This window comes from Choristoneura fumiferana, chromosome 13 (assembly GCF_025370935.1).
Source record: "Choristoneura fumiferana chromosome 13, NRCan_CFum_1, whole genome shotgun sequence".
Taxonomy (NCBI): Eukaryota; Metazoa; Arthropoda; class Insecta; order Lepidoptera; family Tortricidae; genus Choristoneura; species Choristoneura fumiferana.
In genome coordinates this window covers 758,530-784,746 of record NC_133484.1, presented here as the reverse complement: position 1 = coordinate 784,746, position 26,217 = coordinate 758,530, and positions in this window count along the sequence as shown.

The window sequence follows — 26,217 nt, the reverse complement described above, 5'->3', positions numbered from 1 at the left end:
AGCGTTTTAGAGCGACTTGCTAGACATTATACATATAGGTATCTAAGTGCAGATGGGACGAACTGGAATTGTAGGAGAAAGACCTTTGCCCAGAATCGGGACATTATTACAATAAATATTAAAAAAAAAATCAGTTGAATGCGAATCGGACTTCCGCACCAAGGGTTCCGTAGAAATGTGTAAGTAATTTAAAACAAAGTGGCCGAACAAACTAAAAACAATAGGTATCAATCTCATCGCAACCTTTTTTAACTATCTTAACTCTACAGTTATATTCTTATATCACGTTTGCCAGCTACCATGTCTTCGTACACAGCAGCCGTCCCCGTAAACCATAAAATTCCGCCGCACCGCGCAATCGCCAGGGATCAGTCCGGCACGTCACGGCATTTAGAATAACCGCCCAATTATTGCCGACGCCGTGTCACAAAACTCAATTTTTGCGCCGTTAAATGTGACACGCTTACTTTGTTGTGTAAACACACCTTTATGGGAGTTGCTTTTGATTTTTAGCGTATAAATAATATAAAACAGAAGACAGAACCAGGTCGTCGCTCCATCTTGTTGGAGGCCTACCGACAGCTCGTCTCCCGGTCCGCGGACGCCATTCGAGAACCTTCTGACCCCATCGGACCCCAGTCCTGCGAGCAATGTGCCCCGCCCACTGCCACTTCAGTTTCGCAATTCTTCGGGCTATGTCGGTAACCTTAGTTCTACTGCGGATATCATCATTTCTGATTCTATCCCGCAGAGAAACCCCGAGCATAGACCTCTCTATAGCCGTCTGAGTGACTTTGAGTATGCTCTTGAGGGATCGCCGTGGATGCGGAAAGCACAAGACCGGTCTGAGTGGAGAGCCTGGGGCAGGCCTATGTCCAGCAGTGGACGTCTTTTGGCTGACACAAAAAAAAATGCGAAATTATTATCATTTAGTTACAAAAACCATCTCGAATCAATCATTTCATCATTCGTTTTTTCATCACTGGTCCATATCCTTGGGACCTACGACGCCACAGACAGACATACATACACACACATAACACTTATAAGACCAACATCGACCGACCGAGAAAGCATTGTGGCAGTGTAGGAGCAAAGTGCTATGGTTTTAATTCATTGACAATTTAGGATTTGCCGTCATTTTTATTTTTAAACACGCCTTAATATTATTACGCCATCCACTGTTACCACAAAAACTAATAAAAATTCAAGCTTTTGTATGAACTCAAATTAATACGTCTTAAATCTTCTTTTGTTTATTTTATAACACTTTTATGGGAAATAATAAAGATAATAAAGGTAATGAAATTATATCCTCTGTAATGCTTATTATCAGCCTTTTGAGTTGGGCTGTATAAAAGCCATCAAAATGCCCTTAACCGACTTTCACACAAAGTTATTGTTATTGAAATGACTTTAAAATTTTATTGTAAGAGTTCAAAATACCGGAGGAACAGTTACGTGCGTTAGCTCAGCGTGGCTCATGATGTGAATATTTTTTGTTGCGTATTCTATTTTTAAACTTAAAGTAGAAAAAAGTATTTTTTCCTTTTTACTCGCACTTAAATGTGGGTAAAACACACACACAAACATCACGCCAGAGCACACGAAATGTTACGGCTTCGGAGCCACTTTTAGCAATTTTAGGTTTAAAGTTTGACAAAAAAGGTACAATAGTGACAGATTGCTAGCCTGTCGCCTACGGTATGCCTTAAACGGGTACGAGGGCTTAAACGGGTGAGTAAAATGTAGACGAAAATTTAAAAATCAATCAATTAAGCTTCTCATTATCTGCTGATGGCAATTTAGGATAAATATTTCGTCTTTGAAATTTATCTGAAATAAGTTATGTTTTTTTGAGGTCTATGGAGGAAGCCCATATCCAATAGAGGACATCCTACGGCTAATGTGATGATAAGTTTTGGTAAATTTTTGAAACTTCTTATTTTAAAATTGTTAAATAAAGAAATGTTAGTTTTTTTTTAATAATTTACTACTTATTTTTTCTATTTCAAAATACCGTCGAATAGCGGTTTTAAATTTGTTGTATAATTAACAGAATTAATAAAAATTAATTGCCATGGTCTTGGGTGTTTTATATGTATTTAAGTATGTATCTATCTATATAATTATATTTATCCGTTGCTTAGTACCCATAACACAAGCTTTGCTAAGCTTACTTTGGGACTAGGTCAATTGGTGTGAATTGTCCCGTGATATATATTATTATTATTATTATGTAGACGACTTCAGGACGAATTCATCTATATTAGTATATATTTTTTGGCGTTTGTAATAGAATAAAATATTCTTGAAAGGAAATGATTGAAAATTACAATTGAATTAAAATTGCTTCTTTTTGAACTAACACACCACAATTTTAAAGTAAGTACTCAATATAAAATATTATTTTTTATTTCTTTCAAGTCTGTCTGTTTTAACGTACACACCTTCAAACTTAGTAGAACGATATTTTTATATTGATAGAAATAACAGTTACCCGAAACTTGCCCACGCGCATATCAAATGGTTCTATAGCATTTCAATCGACCACTAAGCATTATCTATATAGAGTGTTAGGCGACAGCCGATTTTTATTAGGGCAATAATGGGATGGGTGATGGGAGCATTACCATGGCTCGTCACTCCATACAATAATAACCTAACCAACGAAAATTTGGAAAACCTCCGACTTTGTCACTTTAAAGTTCAATATCTCAACATCGCTAGAAAACCTGATTTCGAATAAAAAAAAACTGCATTCAAACCGGTCCACCCGTTCAAGAGCTAAGTTGCCACAGACAGACAGACAGACAGACACACATAGCGGTCAAACTTATAACACCCCTCTTTTTGCGTCGGGGGTAAAATATGATGAGGTAGTTTTTATCAATGAACTTGTCACGGTAGACAAAAATGAAGAAAAATTTGTATTTCTTTTAACTACTTCAGATTATATGACCTACCTTATGAGTTAATCTTTTACTTAAATCATAGCACCGACTTCTATAATAAAGATCGTCTTACAGCTGAGGGTTCTTTATGATTATTAGGAACGTAAAACGGCCGTCAGCTACGTGTGAAAGGGACAGTATGCTCAAGGGTAACTGATCGTTAATTCATCGAGAGACGTCACATTCTTTCGGAACTAACCGCTCACCCAGACAAGAGATGTCGCTACTAAGCAATCAAATTATGTTTGGTTTGGTTGGAGTCTTTTTGTATTTTTTTATTTCAACTCCAAATTTGTTACTTTTACGGGTATCCCGTGAAACCATATCGAAAATACAAATTTAGACATGGATGGAAAGAAAAACCAGAAAAAGAGACCAGCACTGGGAATCTAACCCAGGTCCTGGGTCGACGAAACATAGATGTCGCTAATGCTGCTGCTTAAGTAGCATAGTAGAAATAAGCAACCTGAGATATGTATGCATAGGAAACATTCGTGTCTAGATTCCTGTCCAGCAGTGGTGTAGGGGTTATAGCACGCAGCACGGATTGCTGAGGACCTGGGTTCGATTCCCAGCGCTGGTCTCTTTTTCTGGTTTTCTGTCCATCTATGTCTCAGTTTGTATTTTCGATATGGTTAACTGATCGTTATTTAGTCAAAAGAAAAAGAATCTCACTGATGGGGGCAGTTTCATAAAACACAATGCAGTTGCAACCAAAACGAATGAGAGGCGTGACAATGCTTCGTCTTCCGGTTCGTGGTCGCCACTCGAGGATTATTCTCCCGCAACTGTTATCTGTTCTTCGAGCGATGTGGCCCACCCATTGACACTTCAGCTTGAGGTCGGTGACTTCAGGTCATCGCTGAATTTCCGTATTCCGGATTCTATCGTGCAAAGAATTCGAGCATAGCCTTCTCCACTACTAGTTGCATAGCTAAGTGTTGTAGACATTTCTGTTATACATACATGAAACTGCTAAGTAATGCTGTTGTTATTCGTATAATTACGTAATTTTTCCTAATTGTTTTCTTAACTCGACTGCCCAAAGGAAGGTATGTTTTTCGAGCGTATGTATGTATGTATGTGGGTATGGATGTCCATTTCTATGGTCCTCGCTGCAGCCTAAACGGCTTGACGGATTTTAACATATGGCTATCATTGGATTCGTCATAACTGTTGGAGTACTGGATAGGCTATATAATATTTCAATATATGGCGTCTGCGAAAAAAATATATGGCGGAGGAATGAAGAAATTTTTTTTATTGTAACAATATGGGCATCAAATGAAAGCCCATAATTAGTCCATTCTAAATATATATGGGTTATAATACTCTTAATCTACCGTACACGTCACATAAATATCAAAAAAGTGTAAAATAAAATGTTAAATTAAAAAAAAACAAAAACCCGACTGCCAAAACTAAAAGGAAGAAAATAAGTCTGGTTGGCTAGAACTCTGTTAAGTAGCTAATTTATTAAAGATCAACAGTTGGAACCAATTTAAATCGTGACGCTCAAAAACTCTAATGGGTCCCGACTGTTGAACTTTAAATTAGCTACTTAACAGAGTTCTAGACCACTAGACTTATTTTCTTCCTTTCGGTTTTGGCTTTCGGGTTTTTACATAAAACTGACCAGTAATTGACCCGTATCGCAGTTGATGAAAAGTACAGATGAGGCTGAAGTAGTATCTCACTGGTTCAGTAACAAGCCTACGAGTATACTAGTCTAGCCTGGTATTTATTCGGAAATACAATCAGGGTGTCCACTACAAATCCTAAACAAAATCCCTGACCTTTCCCTGGCCACATTTCTAAATTTCCCTGACCAATCATTTAGTTACATTTCAAAGCAGGCTATATGATTTTTTTACGGCCCGAGATACTAAGACCCGATGATGAGAATTATCAGTATTAGTTGATTACTTATGGCCATGAACACGTAAAATATACCAAGGAGTAATCAAATTATGACCGAAAATGTATTTGTCATAATGTAGATCACTATAAACCATAATAAAAAGCTTCACATTGGGAAAGTACGTGTTTTTTCCTGACTTTTTGGATTTCTAGCAAATTTCACTGATTTTCCCTGACTTTCCCTGACCACCTTGAGCTTCCCTGACTTTCCAGAAAGTGTACACCCTGATAATAAAAAGGGATTCCGTTAGTTGCTCTTGGGGGAACTTTAATAATCTGGAATCTATGTAAACCTTATTACACGAAATATATGTTCATAAAGGCTAAGTAACTATATTTCACAAGCTACACGAGAGTTTAGGAAAATCGAGTGAGTATCGAGGGACAGGTCCCGCGGGAGAGCCTTTCGGGATTTAATTTGACGTCGCAAATTGGGCGAAAAAGCTATACTTACAATAGATTTTAGCCGTGGCTTTGCTCGCGTAATCCTGCAGTTTAATTGATATTCGGGGATGTTGCAACAAAATTCATCGTGGGTTTCAATAACGTTGCAAAACAAAATCCCCGTCAAATTAAATGACATTTTGGAGTTTTATCTTAATCCTTTCCTTAATTTCGGGTTTTAAAGTAACCTATGTATTATTTCAGACGTCCAGCTATCTCACAAAATGTTAATAGTTAGGTATTTAGCTAAGGGAATGCCTATAAAAAGTAGATACTTTGTAACCTATGAAATTTTATTTTTATATAAGTATTTTTTTATATATACATACATACATAAATAACGGGTAGGCAGAGACTACATCCATCCACTTCTGGTTTTTCTGTGCATCCATGTCTCAGTTTGTATTTTCGAAATAAACTACGTACGTACACCTTCACAAACTTTCGCATTTATAACATTTGTAGGATTCTGGGAATAAGGTATTCCAAGAATCAGAACGTGGAAAATCTACGTTGCATGAAAAATACTGGTGGCAAAGTTCATGCAGGAAAGTTATTTTTTCTGAAAGACAGAGAAAATACTTCGCATATTGCATTTTCAAATTAAAAACAAGAATTTTTGAGCATGACTGAGAAACGTCTTTATGACTTTGACATAAGGTTGATTTTGGCTTTTGTAAAAACTTTTTTCAGTATCTACGAGTATACTATCCTCCTGAGGCCCACGTCAAATTAAGATTATTAAAATTTGAAACTTAATGTCAATTAGTAAAAGTTGACATTTGCTTTGACGTATGTCCTAAATTTAGGACGTTGGGCCTTAGTTGTTTAGCCTGTGACGTCAGCCGAAGAACTGTAACAACAGGACTGCGATTTGACAAGGGTAAATGGTTCTAGTGAGACAGGAAAGATTAAGTACTGCTGAATCATAAACCTATTCAAGAGGTTGTTACCAGTTAGCGTCATCTTTAGCTAGTAATTTATCTAATTATTCTAAAAATGTTCCGATTCTAGTTTGCAACGTTTGTGTTGCTAGCTTCAAAGGGATTGCTTATCACTGTGTTTTGGAACTACGCAATTTTTAAAGCTGGTTGCGACTTTAAAGGCAGTCGGGATTTTCTTTTATTTTATTCTTTTTTGTTGCTTTAATGCATAATTTTGCACATAAGTTCCAGTAAACTTATAACTGCCAGCTCGGGCTAAAACCTACGACTCTCTGCTTGAGAGACCATTTAAAAACTAGGTTACACGGCTAAAACATCCATTCCGCATCGCAAAAATCCATTCGGCCATATATCACCCCGCGTAATCTCATAGTGAGTGGGAAATTTCTTATTTACTCCCCAGCATATATTACGCGTCGCGAATAACATGTGCCCTCTGCTAAGCACTGTGCACATTAAAACCAACCTCCCTCTAACTTCGTAAGGAGTACTTTATAGTGGAAAATAAGACCGTTCTGTTCGACGAAAGTGGAGAGCTTTCAAATGTTGCCATAATACCTGCGGGGTACTCCGAAATTGGCAAACCGAAGTTCGTGTCGTTCCGTCTCTCTCTGACGCTTGTACTATTAATACGAGAGTAAGAGGGACGGTACGATACGAACATCGATTTTAGAATTTTGGAGTAGGCCAGTTAAGTCTTTACAGCCAATTTAACTTAGACTTCGGCACTTGAAAATACCCATCAGTAATCAGTCGTTTATTTGCTCAAACAAAGAAGATGGTTTACATACAATTTATCGCTGCGGCTTGGAAAGTCTTTTTTCTTAAGTCACGAAATAGGAATTACACAAAAAAGTCATGAATAGCTCAGGGATAAGCAAAAGAAGAGGCGTGTCCGGCCATTAGTCGAAAAATAATTAGAAAATTAGTTCTCTAAGGATTTCATATTTTTTTTACTCTTAAAACTACTAAATTTCTGAAGAAAACTTAACCGTTATATTTTCCTTGTAAGATATACTTACTGTCATCCTGATTTTTTTTTTTTTTTTCCACTACCCGTTTAGATTTAGAGGGGGGCGCTCGATTTTATTGAAAAATTTGCACTTTAAAGTTGAATATTTTGCAAACAGATCACTAAATCGAAAAATCGTTTTAATAACCCCTAATGGTTTTAAAAGACCACACAAACAGGGTTGGACCCAAAAAAAATTTTTTTTGAATTTTTTATTGTACCATTTTGTCGGCATACTTTACCTATTTATTCGTGCAAAATTACAGCTTTTCTAGCATTGATAGTCCCTGAGCAAAGCCACGGACGGACAGACAAACAGACAGACATGGTGAAACTATAAGGGTTCCGTTTTGCCATTTTGGCTACGGAACCCTAAAAAGGTGAGTGGCGTGAGTTACGATGTGAGCTTTAGCGAACATCGTAAGAAAAAAACGCCACGAACTTTTTTTGACTTACTTACGTTGCATACAATACTTTTTCTTCGACTGGGTACTTATTAATTACAATACAAAATTAGAGAAAAATTAAACTTTGAATGTTTTCATACATTAGTAAAAAGTATGGCAAACGTCAGAAAAATGAAAATGTCAAAATTTGTCTAAGTTAAATTTTGTTTTTTATTAACGTTTCCTTGTCTGTAATGATGTTTAAATATGCGTTAATGATGTTGGCAGGCTATGGCTATTTCTCAGAGAGTTTTTATTCTGTATAAAAACTATATAAAATATGTAACTGGCTGCACCTTAGCCTGTCGGAACGTACGAATTAAGAAAAAAAAGCAAGTGGTTGCAGTATCGTTTTAGCAGCATTACGATACAGTGCTGTTATAGGGAATATACAAATATAGATTTTTCCAGAATCTTGTTATGTATGCTGTTATATAATATACTGTACGTGATTACGTAAATCACAGATTAAAGTATAGGAGTAGAAAAAAAAAATTTTTTTTATTCGACTGGATGGCAAACGAGCATGTGGGTCTCCTGATGGTAAGAGATTACTACCGCCCAAGACTGCAGCACCAGGAGGATGCAGATGCGTTGCCAACCTAGAGGCCGGAGATAGGAATGCCAGGAATTCACCGGCTGTCTTTACTCTCCACGCCGCAAACACAACAGTGCAAGCACTACTATTGTGTGTATCACTTGCATTTACGCGTATTTCCAAAATGGCTCTCTACGAAAATTGCACCTGTCAGCGTGATGAAATAGGGCTCAGATATACAGGTCAAAGATAACCCTCTTTTTGGGCTTCCCCGCAGTCGGAAAAGTAAGGGCAATGTGAAAGCATCTCAAGCCCGAGTGCTTGGAGGGGAAAACGTAATATTTCCGTATTACAAGCCTTTCATAATCACTACACTCCGGGGACCCCCCCCCCTACGAAAAATATATATCAGAGCCACGACTTACATGGAAAAACGTCATGTACGAATTGGAATAAAATCAGATGATATTGTAGTCTATAACATGCTTTTAACGCAGTGTTACTACCTGAACGACTTTGTCGCTTAATTTAAAGACTTTTGGAACTATTTACCGAAGTGGTTTTTTTGGTGGTCCATGCAATTTTTTGCAGTATTTTACACATTTAGTGACAATTAAGTCAATTTTTACATAATAAGTGACATCATCAACGATGCGTTTAGGATGTTTCATCCCAGCCTATATACGTCCCCTGCTGGCACAGGCCTCCTCTCAAAACAGAGGGCTTGGCCATAGTTCCACGCGGCCCAGTGCTGATTGGGAACTTCACACACACCATTGAACTGCTTCGCAGGTTTGTGCAGGTTTCCTCACGATGATTTCCTTCACCGCAAAGCTCGTGGTAATGTTCAACTGTAACTCCGCACATGAATTACGAAAAACTCAGAGGTGCGAGCCGGGTTTGAACGCACGACCCTCTGCTCGAGAGGCGATAGGTCAAACCACTAGGCCACCACGGCTTCGGATGTTTGCCAAAGCGCAAACAGATTGGTTTTCAAAAATCATGAGGAAAAGAGATATCTTTTTTTTATTCGACTGGATGGCAAACGAGCAAGTGAGTATCCTGATGGTAAGAGCACCACCGCCAATAAACAACTGCAACACCAAGGATATTGCAGATGCGTTGCCAACCTAGAAGCTTAAGATGGGACACCTCAAGTGCCAGTAATTTCACCGGCTGTCATACTCTCCACGCCGAAACACAACAGTCCAAGCACTGCTGTTTCACGGCAGGATTAGCGAGCAAGATGGTGGTAGCAATACGGGCGGACCTTGCACAAGGTCAAGGACCTGCAAAACCTACCTAACCTGCTTTCTTCTCTGTATTTAAATGATTGTATAATTATTAAACACAATACCTGTATGGTTTATGTCTATCCAATTTATAATAAAAAGTGTCTGATTTCATCAAAATCCTTGTTTAAACACCCACTGCATCGAATCAATAACACATTTATCTATAATTTGTGTCATTTAATTAGACGTCTAATCACTTTATTAACCAAAATTCACTCGATTTCAATATTTAATTTACATTAGAAAAAAAAAATTCGTCGTTGTACTTAGTACCCATAACACAAGCTTTGCTAAGCTTACTTTTTGGGACTAGGTCAATTGGTGTGAATTGTCCCGTGATATTTATTTATTTATCTGACGTTATTTCTTGAATGCAACATGGGTATAATCTATAGTAGTATAGACTAGCGTAGAGATGGTGGAAAATTTGACTTTGTTTACACTTTTCATAATTTAGATCGAAATGCAATATATTGTTTATTGAATAAATCCTATGACTATGACTCTAGTTGGTAGTGACATTAAAAAAAATCTGTCCTTTAACACTTTAAAAGTGTTCTTTGTAACTATCCAACTAAAGCATCGAAATGTATTCACGTAAAAAGCAAACCCATTTTTGATTTAATTTTACCGACGAAACTGAACTGGCCTTTATTACCTTATACTATTTTCAACCATCCCTAAAACGTAACAATCTAAATAATAACAGTTTCACTACAGTCCGCTAAAAGTTCGTCCGTAAGTGCGCTCCCGCAGGACCCACTTTATTTGATTGGCTCTAATGACCTCTGTGATTCACTGGAGTCTCTGCCGTGTACCTGCTGAGTGCAAGCGGAACAAACTATTTTAACTAGTCTTCCTCTCAGCAGAGGTTTTTCCGAACCGGTGGTAGATTTTTTTTGACATTCATAAGTGCTTGTTATAGACTAAATTGAATAAAGATATTTCGGCTTTGACTTTGACTTTACTTCGGGACTTTACTAAACTAAACGAACAAATGTTTATTAACGGTTTTAAAAAGGAAATAAAAGTCTATCACGCATAATTTGTTGGAGTAGACACATTGACTTATTTATTAAGAACTGTTCCACTTTTTTTTTATTCGACTGGATGGCAAACGAGCAAGTGGGTCTCCTGATGGTGGTGGACCCAGGTCCTCAGCATTCCGTGCTGCGTGCTATACCGCTACACTACCACTGGACAGTCCAGTCCAGTCCAGTCCAGCCCAGTGGTGTAGAGGTATAGCACGCAGCACGGAATGCTGAGGACGGGTTCGATTCCCAGCGCTGGTCTCTATTTCTTGGTTTTCTGTGCATCTATGTTTCAGTTTGTATTTTCGATGTGGATTTTACGGGATGACCGTAAAAGTAACAAAAATTTGGAGTTGATTTAAAAAAAAAATGCAAAAAGATACCAAAAACCAAATCTTAACAGTATATTATCTTCCGCTGTAACTTGGCACAGCGGCAAACCACGTCTGCGGGGGAAACGCATACATTTTCACGGACAATGAGCTTTCAGTACCGTAATGAAAAGTGCTTCAAAAAATATTGCGTGTGCTCTTTTTGTGAGTATGAAAACCTACTAATATTGCTCTGTTCGTTTACTTATTTGTTTATTTATTTATTTGGGTCAAATCTTGCAAGTTAAATTTGACCCACTTCCAGTAGTCTGATAGACTTGTAAGTTGGTAAACTTATGTAAATTTATATTAAATATATCGACCCGGATAACTCACGTCTTAAATCGAGTTACTACCCTACATTTGACAGTTTTAATGTTGATGAAAATGCGGGTAGTTGTGTGCCGGTGTCAGTTTCGTCGGGTAGTCTCGCGAGTAGAGCGGCGGCGCGCAGTGCGCGGTTGCAGCAGCCGTTGAGCCGCGTTGCTCCGTAGACGAAGGGCTACGGATTAGCCCGAAACATGTCGAGCTAAACTCGATTTAAGACGTGAGTTATCCGGGTCAATATATTTGATATGAGTGAGTCTCACGGTAGTTTCATGTTCTTATGTAAATTTGGTGACAATACAATAATCTGATAGTGACATCCTGGTAGTCCGGCCAGGATCGTCTCCACAGGACGGAAGTCTACAACGGTTAATGCCATCGACTTGAAATTTGGTATTCAAATGTAGTTTGGGTGACAATACAAGTCACAGTCAACAAAAAGTACAATCAGCAAAAAAAAAGCTTATATGAAAAAAATATTTACTTATGTCTCTTTACTTTAACTGTTTAACTCTTTAATTCAACAATTAGCAGCACTCCCAGGTGTTGTGGAACACTCAAGTGAAATGGTTGAAATTCAAACTCAGAAACCTAGATTTATGATAGTTTCGTTAGAGTTAGTAAAGTGTGTCGCGAGAATAAATTTACTGAAGTTTCTAACTACGTTCCACTTTTAAGTTTGTTATTTTACTTGTTGTTTGTAAAATTGATGGAGAGAAAAAGTTAGGTATACGATAAAGGTCTTGTTATCAGGTGACCTTTATTCCGCATGACATTAGGTAACAGTAGACATTAGCAAAAAAACGGCAAAAAAGTCAAGTTATTTTGTATGGGAGCTCTCCTTAACCATAGCATAGTTTTATGTACGCTCAGAGACGGAATGGCCTGGCTGTAAACTAGCGCCGAGGTCTCGCGGCTCGCTGTGCGGACTCGGCTTATGCTGAGCCGGTCCCTTTTGCCAGAAGCAATAAATATGTTATTTTACATGTTTTTTTTTTATTCGACTGGATGGCAAACGAGCAAGTGGGTCTCCTGATGGTAAGAGATCACCACTGCCTATAGACACTCGCAACACCAGGGGGATTGCAGATGCGTTATGCCAACCTAGATGCCTAAGATGGGATGTACCTCAACTGCCAGACACAAAATAAGAAGAAGTGTACATGTTATTTTATTTTAGTGTTTTTTGTGGCAATATTTTTTTTCATTTTTTCTTTCTTAAATATTTATTTTATTTTAATTTAATTATGCATTTTTGTAGTTTTTATACAACTAAAGATTCTGTGAATATTTCAAACGTCTACCTGTTGCCGTTATTAATATTATCAAGCTAAAAACGGCAAAACAATCACTTTTGTTGTATGGGAGTATTTGTTGTTATAGCGGCCACAGTAATACATAATCTGTGAAAATTACAAGTGTCTAACTATTACGACTCAAGATAGCCCTGTGATAGGCGGACGGACAGACAAACAGAAGACAAAAAGACAGACGGACAGACAGACAGACAGCGGAGACTTAGTAGGGTTCCGTTGGCACCCTTTGGGTACGGAACCCCAAAAAAAAATTGCTTTTTTAGCACAATAATGAATGCGTATTTTGACTCTTATTTAAATTATTATAAAACAAATTCTCATAATTATAAAATGATCAAGTCAATGAATAAAAAGGGTCAGGGGCGAAATTGTATGTACTTGTGCCTTCTACATATATGAAGGCTATGATATTATCTTGAATAAAGAATCATTGAATAATTATTATATAAGATATATGTATGAATATTTAACATGATTTTTTGTCGAAATATCATTATTTCGTTTAAGTTATTGCTGTCTATGTTCCAAAAAAAAACATGCCTCATTTCTTTATGTAATATATCATTATGTACACATGACAAACGTATCATAATATATCTAGGGTTCCCCATTCAAGTCAATAAGCTATTTATATTCAAATTCATTTTCTTAAGGATTCTCAAGAAGATTGCTTTTTGATTATGCCGTTATATCACGTATTTCGTTTAATTTCCGAGCTTCCTTACGTTGGCAAGCGGTGTATGAAATGCCGCAGAAAAATGTACGTTCACTTTGAAGTTCAAGTTAGGCTTCTAATACCTCCTAGCTAAAAATACATTATTTAACATTATAGAAACCTTGACAATTTGATTTTCAGTCAAATCCTTACTTATTTATTATTATAAAACAGAATTTCTGTCTTCCGCTTCTATGAATGAACTAATTTAAACAAAATTTGGTCGGGACGTAGATACGATAAAATACTTTAATATTCTGTACTGCGCACCACACATCCATATTCATACTAATATTATAAATGCGAAAGTGTGTGTGTGTGTGTGTGTGTGTGTGTGTGTTTGTTTGTTTGTTTGTTTGTCGTCTTCAACGAAACGGAGCGACGGATCGACGATTTTTGGCAAAGAGATATTTTATGAGCCAGAGAGTGACAAAAGCTACTTTTTATCCCGGAAAATGCGCAGTTCCCGAGGGAAGAGCGCAATAACCGAATTCCACGCGGGCGAAGCCGCGGGCAAAAGCAAGTCAGTACAATAATAATACTTTTTTTTTACATAAAACTGACCGTGACTGACCTCTGTCTCACCTGATGTTAAGATGATGAGGCCAAAGGTGTATCTCAGTGGTTCAGTAACAGCCTATTCGCTCTAGCCTCGATGAGCCATAGATTGTATTTATCCGGAAATACAGACGACGGGAGCGAATTCCATTCTTTAGTAGTTCGCATTATGAAATATGAAGCAAACTGCTAAAATAGCTACAGAACCTCATCTAAACTAAACTAACTAACTAGTTTGGTTCAGTGACCCAAAATGAGTCTTGGCCTCCGAAAGCCAATTGCCGGCCTGAAGCTGTCGCAGATCCGCCACAGCATCAGCCCAGCGATACTTCGGCCGACCAACCGGACGACGACCAGGGCCTCATTTCATAAAATTGGACAAGTCGACCATTGTCGGAAATTATGACAAAATGTCAGGTAGTCACGACAATTCTCGTTTCATATAAGTTGTCATTTTTTTAATTGTAGACAGTAAAAGCAGGGTAATTGTCACTTTTTCTTAGGGCGTTTCAAAAAGCGTCGTGGGATTCGATTTGTAGCATTCGAACATGGCGGATGTAGACGATATCTAATTTTGGTATTTCTGCTTCTTTGGCTAGTTGAAGTATAATTTTGATAGTGTTTTATGCGGCGATTAACCTTAACAGTGAACAGTGATCACAAAATTCTATATTGCTCTCGTGTCTGACATTTTTTTAATGCGCAAGTGGTCTCCGCGTGGTTTCTGGAATTTTGCTATCCAGTTGCGAAAACTACAATCACCGTACAACATGCATAAGAAAAATATATTTATCTTTTAATTTAACTGACATTGGCCCAAGCCTTATGGCCGCCATTAAGAGGAATAAATAAATAAATAAAAGCGTCGTGTGACATGTCTTGTACTGAACTCCTGTCGTTGACAAGTAAATCATTGTCACGCAGAAATGTCAAACGGCTCTTCCGGTTACAAATATGTCAGACCCAAAAGTTTTATGAAACGTAAAATTATACAATTGTTGACTTGTCACCTATCACCTATCACTGACAATTGTAAGTTATATGAAATAGGGCCCAGTTGGCCGTCCCAAATACCCGAATGTCCGTTCTTCGCATTAGGTCTAGGCTGTTAAATACTGCTTTGTTTTTGTCACCAAATTAGTTTTAAATATTGATTATAAATATGTATGTTAGTCTGTAAGGTACTTATTGCATGGGCCAAGTTGCCCGAAATAAATGAATTTATTATTATTATCTTGTTCTGAGAGGAGGCCTGTGCCCAGCAGTGGACGTATATAGGCTGGGATGATGATGATGATGATTATTATTATTTTCGAAGGATTGGTTTTTCTCAGCTCTAGGCTGGTATTAACTACATTTACGGGTTATCCACCAAGTAAATGTAGCAAGAGTTGTAGAATAAATATTTTTTAAGAAGATTGCTGAGGGCTATTTTCAGGGTCTAGTTGCATGAACTTTCTCACTATTCTGCATGTATTAAGTATTGCGGCTTTTTGTAAAATTGTGTAAACGTGTGATTTTATGCCTAATAATTTTAAGCTATGGTGTAGGTGGTTGGGATGACGCCTGTTGTAGATAGGACTATTGGAACTACGTACACTTTCTCCTGTCTCCATAGTCTAGCAACTTCGTCTTTTAGGTCTATTATTATTATTAAATATATCAATAGTTAACGCATACGCTCCGACAGAGGTGTCGAGCAGAACCTCTTCAAAAATTTTAATTCTGCGCGCACTTAGTCGAGTGCAAAAGCGAAGAGTAAGGCAATTCAATACCTACCTTACACCATTGGTTTAGACGGTGTGCCGTCACCCTGCCACGGTACTATTCAATAAGTACAAATTTAACAAATTCGACTGAATGCAAACCCAGATTAAACGAAGGGAACCGGAAACCAAAAGCAGCAAAGTCCCAACTTAACTCCGCGTGACTCCAATTTTCTAATCCTGAATCGAATAAGCTTTAATGGAAAGCTCGATTGAAAGCGCTAAGCTCGCCCCATGAACTAGTTGTTAAACCTCTGAACCATTAGATTGGTTCGTCGTCACAGGGACATTTAGCTTAGCCCAAAGATTAACGTAGTTCAGACCGGACAGAATTATTTTAAGTGTTGATAAATCTTCGGAACCTGTGGTTGTTTTATTTTTTATTTTTCTTCTTCGGGTCTTCTCCAACTAGCGAAGTTCGGCTATCATTTACTGGAACTTGTCTCTGTATTTGTTTATTAATAATTCGGTATAATTAATTACGCATTGTTAACAATATATTCAATAAATTACAGAGAATAAATTCATTTACATTTTATTGTAAATTATTTTGATGTTTCTGTTACACGCTATGGGATTTAGAAGGCCCACTCACAAACCATAAATAAATCTAATTCCTGATAGGAACTTAAATAACGTAAGAAAAAAAGATATTATCTGTTTAATTTCTTGTTCTGTTGTGCTTACTGTTTAATTGTTCATACTTGATCTTAAATAAAAAAATACAATACACCTTTGTTCGCAGCTGCTTCTTACTTAGTATGTTGCATGAGTGTAATATTGGATACATATGCATTATCTAATGCATGCACGTGACATGCTTCGTTATATAGAGACTGCACAGTGAATTTGTCAAATTTACTAATTTACGTACTTTTAGAGTTGGACAGGACATGTGTGCTTTCGTGAGTAAACAGAGATTAACACGCTTCCTTTTGTCGCGTCTCTTTTATTTACTGGTTAGTCTTTGCCCCGGTATAATTGCCTCATGCGTTATTCATATGGCATGCGTCGCGCGAAATGCTAAACTTTCGGCGACGATTTATGACGCCCGAGACAGCTTGCATTTTATGAAAAGCTATACGGTAAAACTCTTTTACCGAGCTCCTTTTACAAGGCTGGCACGTGAAGACATGTTAAACGTTCATTTTCTTGAAGGAAAGAAAAACATTTACAATCAGACATTATTTTAGGGGATAAATTTTAAAGACAGATAAGGAGTTCCTATATCAATGAACTTTAACATCTATGAGTTTTCCAAATACTAGTGATGACTTCTAGTTTTTTTTGTTACAATTTAATTTGAAAAAAAGCCGTGGTGGCCTAGTGGTTTGACCTATCGCCTCTCAAACCGAGGGTCGTGGGTTCAAACCCCGGCTCGCACCTCTGAGTTTTCCAAATTCATGTGCGGAATTACATTTGAAATTTACCACGAGCTTTGCGGTGAAGGAAAAACATCGTGAGGAAACCTGCACACCTGCGAAGCAATTCAATGGTGCGTGTGAAGTTCCCAATCCGCACTGGGCCCGCGTGGGAACTATAGCCCAAGCCCTCTTGTTCTGAGAGGAGACCTGTGCCCAGCAGTGGGACGTATATAGGCTGGGATGATGATGGGATGATGAATTTAATTTATTGGATGTATTAACATAAACAAAATAATAGTAAAGTCAGTTTTCTTCATCTCTCCTTCTTCCCCTAGCGATCGTTTAAAATTGCTTCATCATCTCAAAAATAATACTTACAAAAAATACACACAAAACAAAGCTGAGAGTGATCACAAGTATGTAACACATAAGCATCGATAGCTGAGTTTATCGACAGAGGAACCCCTTATAGAAAACAATCACCGCTACCCATGGACACCCGTAATACAAGTTAAATTAAGAATGCGTTGCCGGTCATTAAATTCAAGTTACGTCTCATTCAAATTTGCTCCCTGAATTCCGATGTCTATTGACATTTGAATCGATCGATATTTTGAACAAGGACGGTTTTTTTATTCGGCCACAGACACAGATAAGTCAAAATTAAGACATAGAAAACGATTTCAAGTTAGTCTGAGTACTCGTAATATCTGTAACAGGGCATTTTCCATCTACCGCTTTACCCTGAGTTTATCTCTCCGATTTCAACAAAATTTGGTAGGTAGACTCAGTCTATGATTCCGAGCTGGAGACCCTGTTTTAACAGCTTGAAACCATGGACTGAGTCTACCTACCAAATTTTGTTGAAATCGGAGAGATAAACTCAGGGTACAACGGTAGATAGAAATGCCCAACAACGAAAGGGAACATTTAAATGAACTCCGCAACTACACGTCCAAGTCGTCCAATTGAGAAATATGATTTGTCGTAGTTATTATAAGTGTTTTCGTTTTACCATTCCGTGGCCCCTACTATATTCTTTTGGGTTAATGCAGATAGTAGACTAGCATAATAACATTAATAAGGAGTACTACAGTAATAGTATATAGTGTACTTAGTTACTAGAATAATAGAAAATCCCTGGATGACTCAAACAATGAGTCACACTTCATAAACTGCGTTAATATTCCCTTTTAGTTTAAAACCCGTTTCCTTATCTTTATTTGAAATTACGATACAGTTTGAATGGGATTGTCTCGTACACAATTATTAAAACGTCACCGCCAGTTACACTGATAAATGCAATGTAGATAAGTGTTACGACATTATTTGAATGTTTCATTCAAATTTATAAGCTTACAGCTTCGTGGCAGCGGAATTATAATTCTAGGATTTTTGGCGGAGCAATCGTGAAGCGCGAGCAAAGCGTCCCCGTTTTATCATCAGCTGGAAGACGTCCACTGTTGAACAAAAGTTCTCCCATCGTTTAGAAGCGGCCTGTATGCACCGTACACCCGCAGATTTAACCAGGTCATCAGTCCATCACGTTGGTGGACGTCCTACGCTGCGCTTGCCGATCCGTGGTTGCCTTTCGTGAAATTTTCGGCCTCAACGGCATATGAGCGGCAGTGATTATTATATGTATATAGTATATAACCTGTGTACAGGTTGATGATGAGAGACGAGTAGTATGAGCTGCATCATTAAGTATTGCCTGCTGACAAATACCGAGTTTCATTAATATTTTGACGATTCACGCTTTAGCCCGGTACGGCGGAATCCAAGAATGTTCGGAGTTGTTTCTGCTTGATTCATAGATTAATTAAATACAAACTAGACAGGGGAATATTCTGTTAACCAAATTATTTAATGTAACCAACTTTGTAAAGTTCGAAACTTCCGATATTTCAAAGTTCAATATCTCAAAATGACAGAACTAATTTGTATAAAACATAGCTATGAACATAAGCAAGGAATTTCGCTATCACGTAAAATCAGTCACATCGAAATTGGTCCATCCGTTATAGAGCTACGATGCTACAGACAGACAGACATTGGCGTCAAACTTATTTATATACTATATTTCAATCCAATTTATAAAAATTGTAAACAAACAGATTTCATAAAAAATCTTGTATAAACACCCACTGGATCGCATCAATAACACATTAATTTATAATTCGTGTCTTTTAATTACACGTTTAATCAATTCAATTGTTTTTTTAATACATTTATTCACAACAAAAAACACTACAATAGTAATATTCAATATTTCAGTGTTTAAAAATTCTTCGTCAAAATCTGACGTTATTTCTTGAATGAAACGTGTGTATCTGTAGTAGTATAGACTAGCGTAGAGATGGTGGATAATTTGTCATTTTAAAAAACGATTGAATAAGCGATTGTGTTATATTTACTTACCTTAAAATTAAAAAAAATAGTTACTGCTTTTATAATTGAATAAACAATCTTTGGAATTAAATCGAGTATTGTAAATAATAAAACAGACAAAAATACTTTGATCTATTCAATTAATTAATTAATCGATTTACTAAACAGATTAATTATTTTGCAATAGGTTCTAGGGCAAAGGCTAGTAATTAATAAACTAGGACAATCGACATTAGGACAAACAACTTTAGACGATATCGATATAGACCCATTTGCTTCTCTACCACATCTACCCTGCAGCTTATCTTCTGCAGTTACCTATCTCGGTAATTAGCAGCACCTGAGGCAGATAAACGCCTTTAATTACCGCCCTCTGACCTCCGTGCCCCGCACCTCCCCCTTGTTCATCTGTGCACAGTCGTTAAGATTACGGTGGGATTTAAATGCTTTTTTCATCTCTCCTGTTCGGAAAGTTTAATTTTCATGGGTAGATAGCCGGGTGGAAAATTGCGTTTTCATCTCTTGGGTGGAAAGTATTTTTTTTTTAATTTATCGATTAGCCACGGAGTCGAAGATAGTTGGGTTACGTCAATGACACTTTTTTTTTCACGTTTCGGCATGGCCATCTAGATGCACGTCATGACCAAGGAGCTTATATACAACACTAGATGTATCTCTTCTCAAAATGAGAGGGCTCGGACCGTAGTTCCCACACGGGCCCAGTGCGGATTGGGAACTTCAAACATACCATTGAATTACTTCACGGGTGTGCAGGTTTCCTCACGATGTTTTCCTTCACCGTAGAGCTCGTGGTAAATTTTCAAATGTAATTTCACACATGAATTTAGAAAAACTCAGAGGTGCGGGCCGGGTTTTGAACCCACGAACCTTGTTTGTCTATTTCCCTGGTTATTTAAAGAGCTGGAAAGTGGAAATTATAAACAAAATTACATTCAACCCGGACAAGCTTTCCCATTAGTAACAAAAACAGCATAATGTTATGATTATTTTCTCTTAATTTAATTTTTGGGGGCTCGGCAGTGCGCGGTGATTCTCGTTTAATTACGTTGAACGTAGCGTTATTGTGTCCAAATATAGCAAAAAGCCTTAATTACAACCTGCTTCCTTGTTTTTTTCTCATTTTAGCATCCGCCGGGAATTTCGATTAGAGAGCGAATGAGAGCACATTAATAAAAATATTACGAAGGTAATATTACTAGTTGAAAAATACATCTTCTGAGGCTGCGTTTTAACTAGGGATGTGTGTTGCGAGCTCGCGAGGAATCTATTTTTAAGGATGTGTGTTGCGAGCTCGCGAGGAATCTATTTTTAAGGATGTGTGTTGCGAGCTCGCGAGGAATCTATTTTTAAGGATGTGTGTTGCGAGCTCGCGAGGAATCTATTTTTAAGGATGTGTGTTGCGAGCTCGCGAGGAATCTATTTTTAAGGATGCGTGATGCGAGCTCGCGAGGAATCTATTTTTAAGGATGTGTGTTGCGAGCTCGCGAGGAATCTATTTTAAGGATGTGTGTTGCGAGCTCGCGAGGAATCTATTTTTAAGGATGTGTGTTGCGAGCTCGCGAGGAATCTATTTTGAAGGATGTGTGATGCGAGCTCGCGAGGAAACTATTTTTAAGGATGTGTGTTGCGAGCTCGCGAGGAATAAATTTTTAAGGATGTGTGTTGCCAGCTCGCGAGGAACCAATTTTTAAGGTTGTGTGTTGCGAGCTCGCGAGGAATCTATTTTTAAGAATGTGTGTTGCGAGCTCGCGAGGAATCTATTTTTAAGGATGTGTGTTGCGAGCTCGCGAGGAATCTATTTTTCATGAACTAATATAAAACGCTTATTTTACCTAGCCTCGGCTCTGCAGGGCTACTACGAAACTCGAAACTCGAAGTTCGTGTCGTGCGGTCCCTCTGACACTTATACTATTTAATACGAGAGCGAGAGGGACCGCACGACACGAACTTCGAGTTTCGAGTTTCGTAGTAGCCCTGCTGCTCAGCTATTTCCACCAGAGCGGTGCTGTACTCTACAGAGTGGCTGTGGTCGTTAGTTGAGGATGCAGTAATGAAGGTTCCTGACGACTTTCTTGGGCAAATTGGTATGGTTTCCCATAGCCTTCTCTACCGCATTGCCGCAGTCAGAAGTTCGTAGTTGACAATAGAAAGCGCTGCTGCCCATTCTTATATAAGGTCTTTAAGTCGCCTTTACGACACCTACAAAAAGAGATAGGTTTCGTCCTCTTCGAAAACCAGACATGTGGCACGGGCAACCAGGATTTTAAGTAAACTTTTATTTTGTTTTACGTAGGGCTGATAAATATAAAAATCAAGAATTTTCTAAGTATCGTTCTGGACATGGGAAAGCAAAACAATGTTGAACACGAGGCCCACCACACTCCGATACCATTGATCACTCTTGACCCATAATCATCATCATCATCATCATCAGCTGGAAGACGTCCACTGTCGAACAAAAGCCTTAACTTATGGAGGAGGCTTATGTCCAACAGTGGACGTCTTACGCTTGATATGATGATGATGATGACGTTAAAACAAACTACTCACAAGCAAGATGTAGCAAACTCCTTGGAGTTTTGTACTTTTTGGTGTATTTTTTGTAAAGTTATTTTTTTGTATATTTTTTATTTTATGACTTACGAGTACTTGTCATTATTGCTTTGTGTTGTGTGGTTGTGTTTTCAAGTCAAAATATTATATTTCAATTTTATCATATTATTTCTTCGTTTGCTTTTTAGTCTTTGCAGTCCTTTCATACGTTTCACAAGAGCACTACGGATACGTAGGTATAAATAAGTGTGGGAGTAAAGGACTTGACGCGAATTTCGTCAATATCCCTATTTTTGAACTCCACACACCATTAACCTTTACTCTGTAAACAAAACACATCTCATATACAAACCGTATATCCCATATCTTGCGTGTTCCGCACCATTGATCCGAAACTCATCGGTTAGAAAATATTGCCGTTTTGTATCTTAATACACTTTACCCACACCTTATGAAGACTCGAATTGGAAACAAATCAATTTATGCTCTAACCCCTTTGTTTTACATTCTAAAATGCACTTGTTGAAAGACTGAGTGTCGATTGTTTTAGATGAAGCTTTATTTACTGTAAATATTGACTTAGTGCGTGAATGACAGCTTTTTGCATCATTTATGTACGGTCTATTGCTGGAAAAAATTCTCGATTCAGTGTCAAACTTAGTTTAGCAGCGTCCAAATGTATGAAATTAAAATTTTTGCCAGATGTAACATTACTAGATTCTACATTATTTCAAAAAAATGGCCATTACATACCGTAAACTGCTTCAACTTTGCCCTCTGGCCCCAACATTGCCTTATTCGATTTAGAGTCGATAACTTAGCACTCTTATAGGTTTTGAACTTTTATCTACACGGGAATTATTATTACGGGGAGATAAAAGTTTAAAAACCTAGAAGGGTGCTAGTTATCGACTCTAAATCGAATCAGGCAATGTTGGGGCCAGAGGGCAAAGTTGAAGCAGTTTAGGTACTGAGCGGCAAAAAATCTGGCCCTCAAATGTATGCAGTAATAGGTCATTTTGTATGGAGAGTGGGCCAAATTTTGTGCCGCTGAGTGTAGAATGCATTTCATCCTCGTAGTCACTCCTAAAGCTGATATTAGAATTGCAAGGAAAATCGTGCAAGTTGCATTACATTGCGGCGCTCGATTGACCACTACAAACTCGTTGGCTTTACGGGCTCGCAATGTAATAAAACTTGCACGATTTTCCTTGCGCAGTCTAAACTCGGCTTAAGAATCAGCGAAATGATAATATAATCATTTACTTGCTTTAAGTGACTCATTTCTTGGTAAAAATATAGTGAAGCATCATATCATCAACATAAATTTTATTGAAATATTTTAGCCCGCAGTGACAGTGGGCCGGCCATATCAGCCGAAGAACCGATAACCGCTGGGGCAAACGAGTTCTTGAGTGGAGACCGCGAATCGGCAAGCGTGGCGTAGGGCGCCCTCAGACTAGGTGGAGCGATGATCTTCGCAGGTTAGCTGGCAAGAACTGGATGAGACTGGCCGAGGATCGTGCTCAGTGGCGTGCGATTGGAGAGGCCTATGTCCAGCAGTGGACTAAGATAGGCCGATGATGATGATGATGATGAGCCAGCAGTGAGGTAAATGTCCGAGTGTTCGACACTAATGCCCAATAGACGACACCCTGCTGTCATCTCTATTGCTAATGACATTAATAATATGTATTCCAAGCAAAAACATATTTCGGATAACTCACGTCTTGAATCGAGTTTCATGCTCCCTTGAAGAAGGGCTACGAAATAGCCCGAAACACGGCAAGCTAAACTCGAATTAAGACGTGAGTTATCCGTAACAATATCCATACTAATATTATAAATGCGAAAGTGTGTGTGTTTGTATGTTTGTCCGTCTTTCAAGTCTATTTTTGGCATAGAGATAGTTTATGGACCAGAGAGTGACATAGGTTACTTTTTATCCCGGAAAATTGCACAGTTCCCGAGGGAACAGCGCGTGATTACCAAAATACACGCGGGCGTAGCCACGGGCAAAAGCTATTCATTTAATATGAGTGAGTTTCACGTTAGTTTCATGTTCAAAAATGTATTAAAGTTACAATATAAATTTAAAAAAAATCTAAAAAGCGGTGCTCTCTCCCTACAATCTGTCAAAAGCCGCACGCAAAATTCAGGGCCCTACTAATGACATAACATTAAGAACGTTTATACCTGCTGAGCTGGCAACGTTGCATTTTTATTAGTTTTTAAACATTAATTCGTTTTTAAAGAATATAAAAGTCTTATAACGAATAATATTGGATTAGACATATTAACTTATATATAAAGAAGTGTTCTATCAGACAACATTTTCAATTTTCATTCAATTTTTATGGAATAATCGAGAAAAACTAACAAAAATGCAACGTTGCTAGCTCAGCAGGTATAAACGCTCGTAAACATGCCAACTACTAGGACAGTGACGAACACTCGTACGTTTACCTTACTGACTATTATTTGAGACCGCAATAATATTGATACGTAGGTGTAACCAACAAAGACCCCAGAGCAAAAAAAAAACAATTCCGTAATATTTTCATCCCGACAATCTTCATAATTCCTCAAAAGGTCGACCTTTCTATATTTCGTTAGTTCCTTTTTATGCAAAAAGATCCAATTTCGGCCTCAATCGAGATAATGCGAAGGAATGATCCAAATTGAATCCGGTTTGCGATGGGCTTAAAGGCGAACTGTCGATGTCAACGTTTGTCACTCTACGCAAGCGATACGAGGGGTCGTTTCCTATGATTTTATATGTCATTATTTTGTTTTCCGTAAAATATAGGGACGTGTGGTTTTTAGGATTTCTTAACATGACATCGGAATACCGGTCCAAAGGGCTGTGCCTGGCCAATGCCAGTTCTATCGAAAATACAAATTGAGACATGGATGCACAGAAAACCCAGAAAAAGAGACCAGCGCTGGGAATCGAACCCAGGTCCTCAGCAATCCGTGCTGCGTGCTATAACCCTACACCACCGCTGGACAGGAATCTAGACACGAATTTTTCCTATGCATACATATCTCAGGTTGCTTATTTATACTACGCTACTTATGCAGCAGCACCAGTGACATCTACGTTCCGCTCTCATCGAGAGACGTCAAATTCTTTCGGAACTAACCGCTCACCCAGACAAGAGATGTCGCTACTAAGCAATCAAATTATAATTGGATCTTTGGAGTCTTTTTGTACGACTCCAAAAATCCAATCATAAGCGATAGTTCTGCCTACCTTGCTGGGGTGTGGTACGCTGATACACGCAAACTAGCGGCTGCCTTTATTGAGTTTGACCCAATGCACGCCAATTCTTGCTCGCTAATCCTGCCGTGAAGCACCAGTGCTTGCACTGTTGTGTTTCGGCGTGGAGAGTAACACAGCCGGTGAAATTACTGGCACTTGAGGTATCCCATCTTGGCCTGTAGGTTGGCAACGCATCTACAATCCCTCTGGTGTTGCAGGTGTCTATGGGCGGTGGTGATTTCTTACCATCAGGAGACCAACTTGCTCGTTTGCCATCCAGTCGAATCATAAAGAAGATAAGCGGCTTTGTAGCAGCTTTACTGCCGCGGCGTCTCAGTGGTTTGCCTAAAAAGTCTACCCTAAGACTCAAAATACCGGCTTGAGGCCTGAGGAATACGATGTAGGTCTTGGCTACACTGCTGCGGTCACTATCAGTCGCTTTGCTGCAGCTTTACTGCCGCAGCGTCTCTGCCGCTAGCTTAAAAATTCTACCCTAAAGCTCGGAATATCGGCCAAAGGGCTGAGGGATACGACGTAGCTTTTGGCTACACTGCTGCGATCACTATCAGTCGCTTTGCTGCAGCGTCTCTGTCGCTCATTTCAAAAGTCTACCCTAAGGCTCGGAGTACCGGCCAAAGGGCTGAGGGATACGATTCAGCTCTTTCTCGCTCGGCTACACTGCTACGATTTTTATTAAATTTGCCGCGACACTGCGCTTGGGGTGTTGGATGTCTTAGAAACTCGGGGAACGCGAGTTATGCGTTTACTAAGAATTCGGGCATTTAAACTTTGATGTGACACGCGTATTACGTCATAGAAAAAAACGGTCAAGTGCGAGTCGAACATGCGTGGAGATATTTTAATAATTACGTTTTTTTTAATTGTGCCCCCAATATTTAAATAGCGTATTTTGTTACAAAATTTTTTGCAGTCTTTAAATAATCAACCAATTTGTCTTGAAAATACATAAAAAATACCCCTGAAGT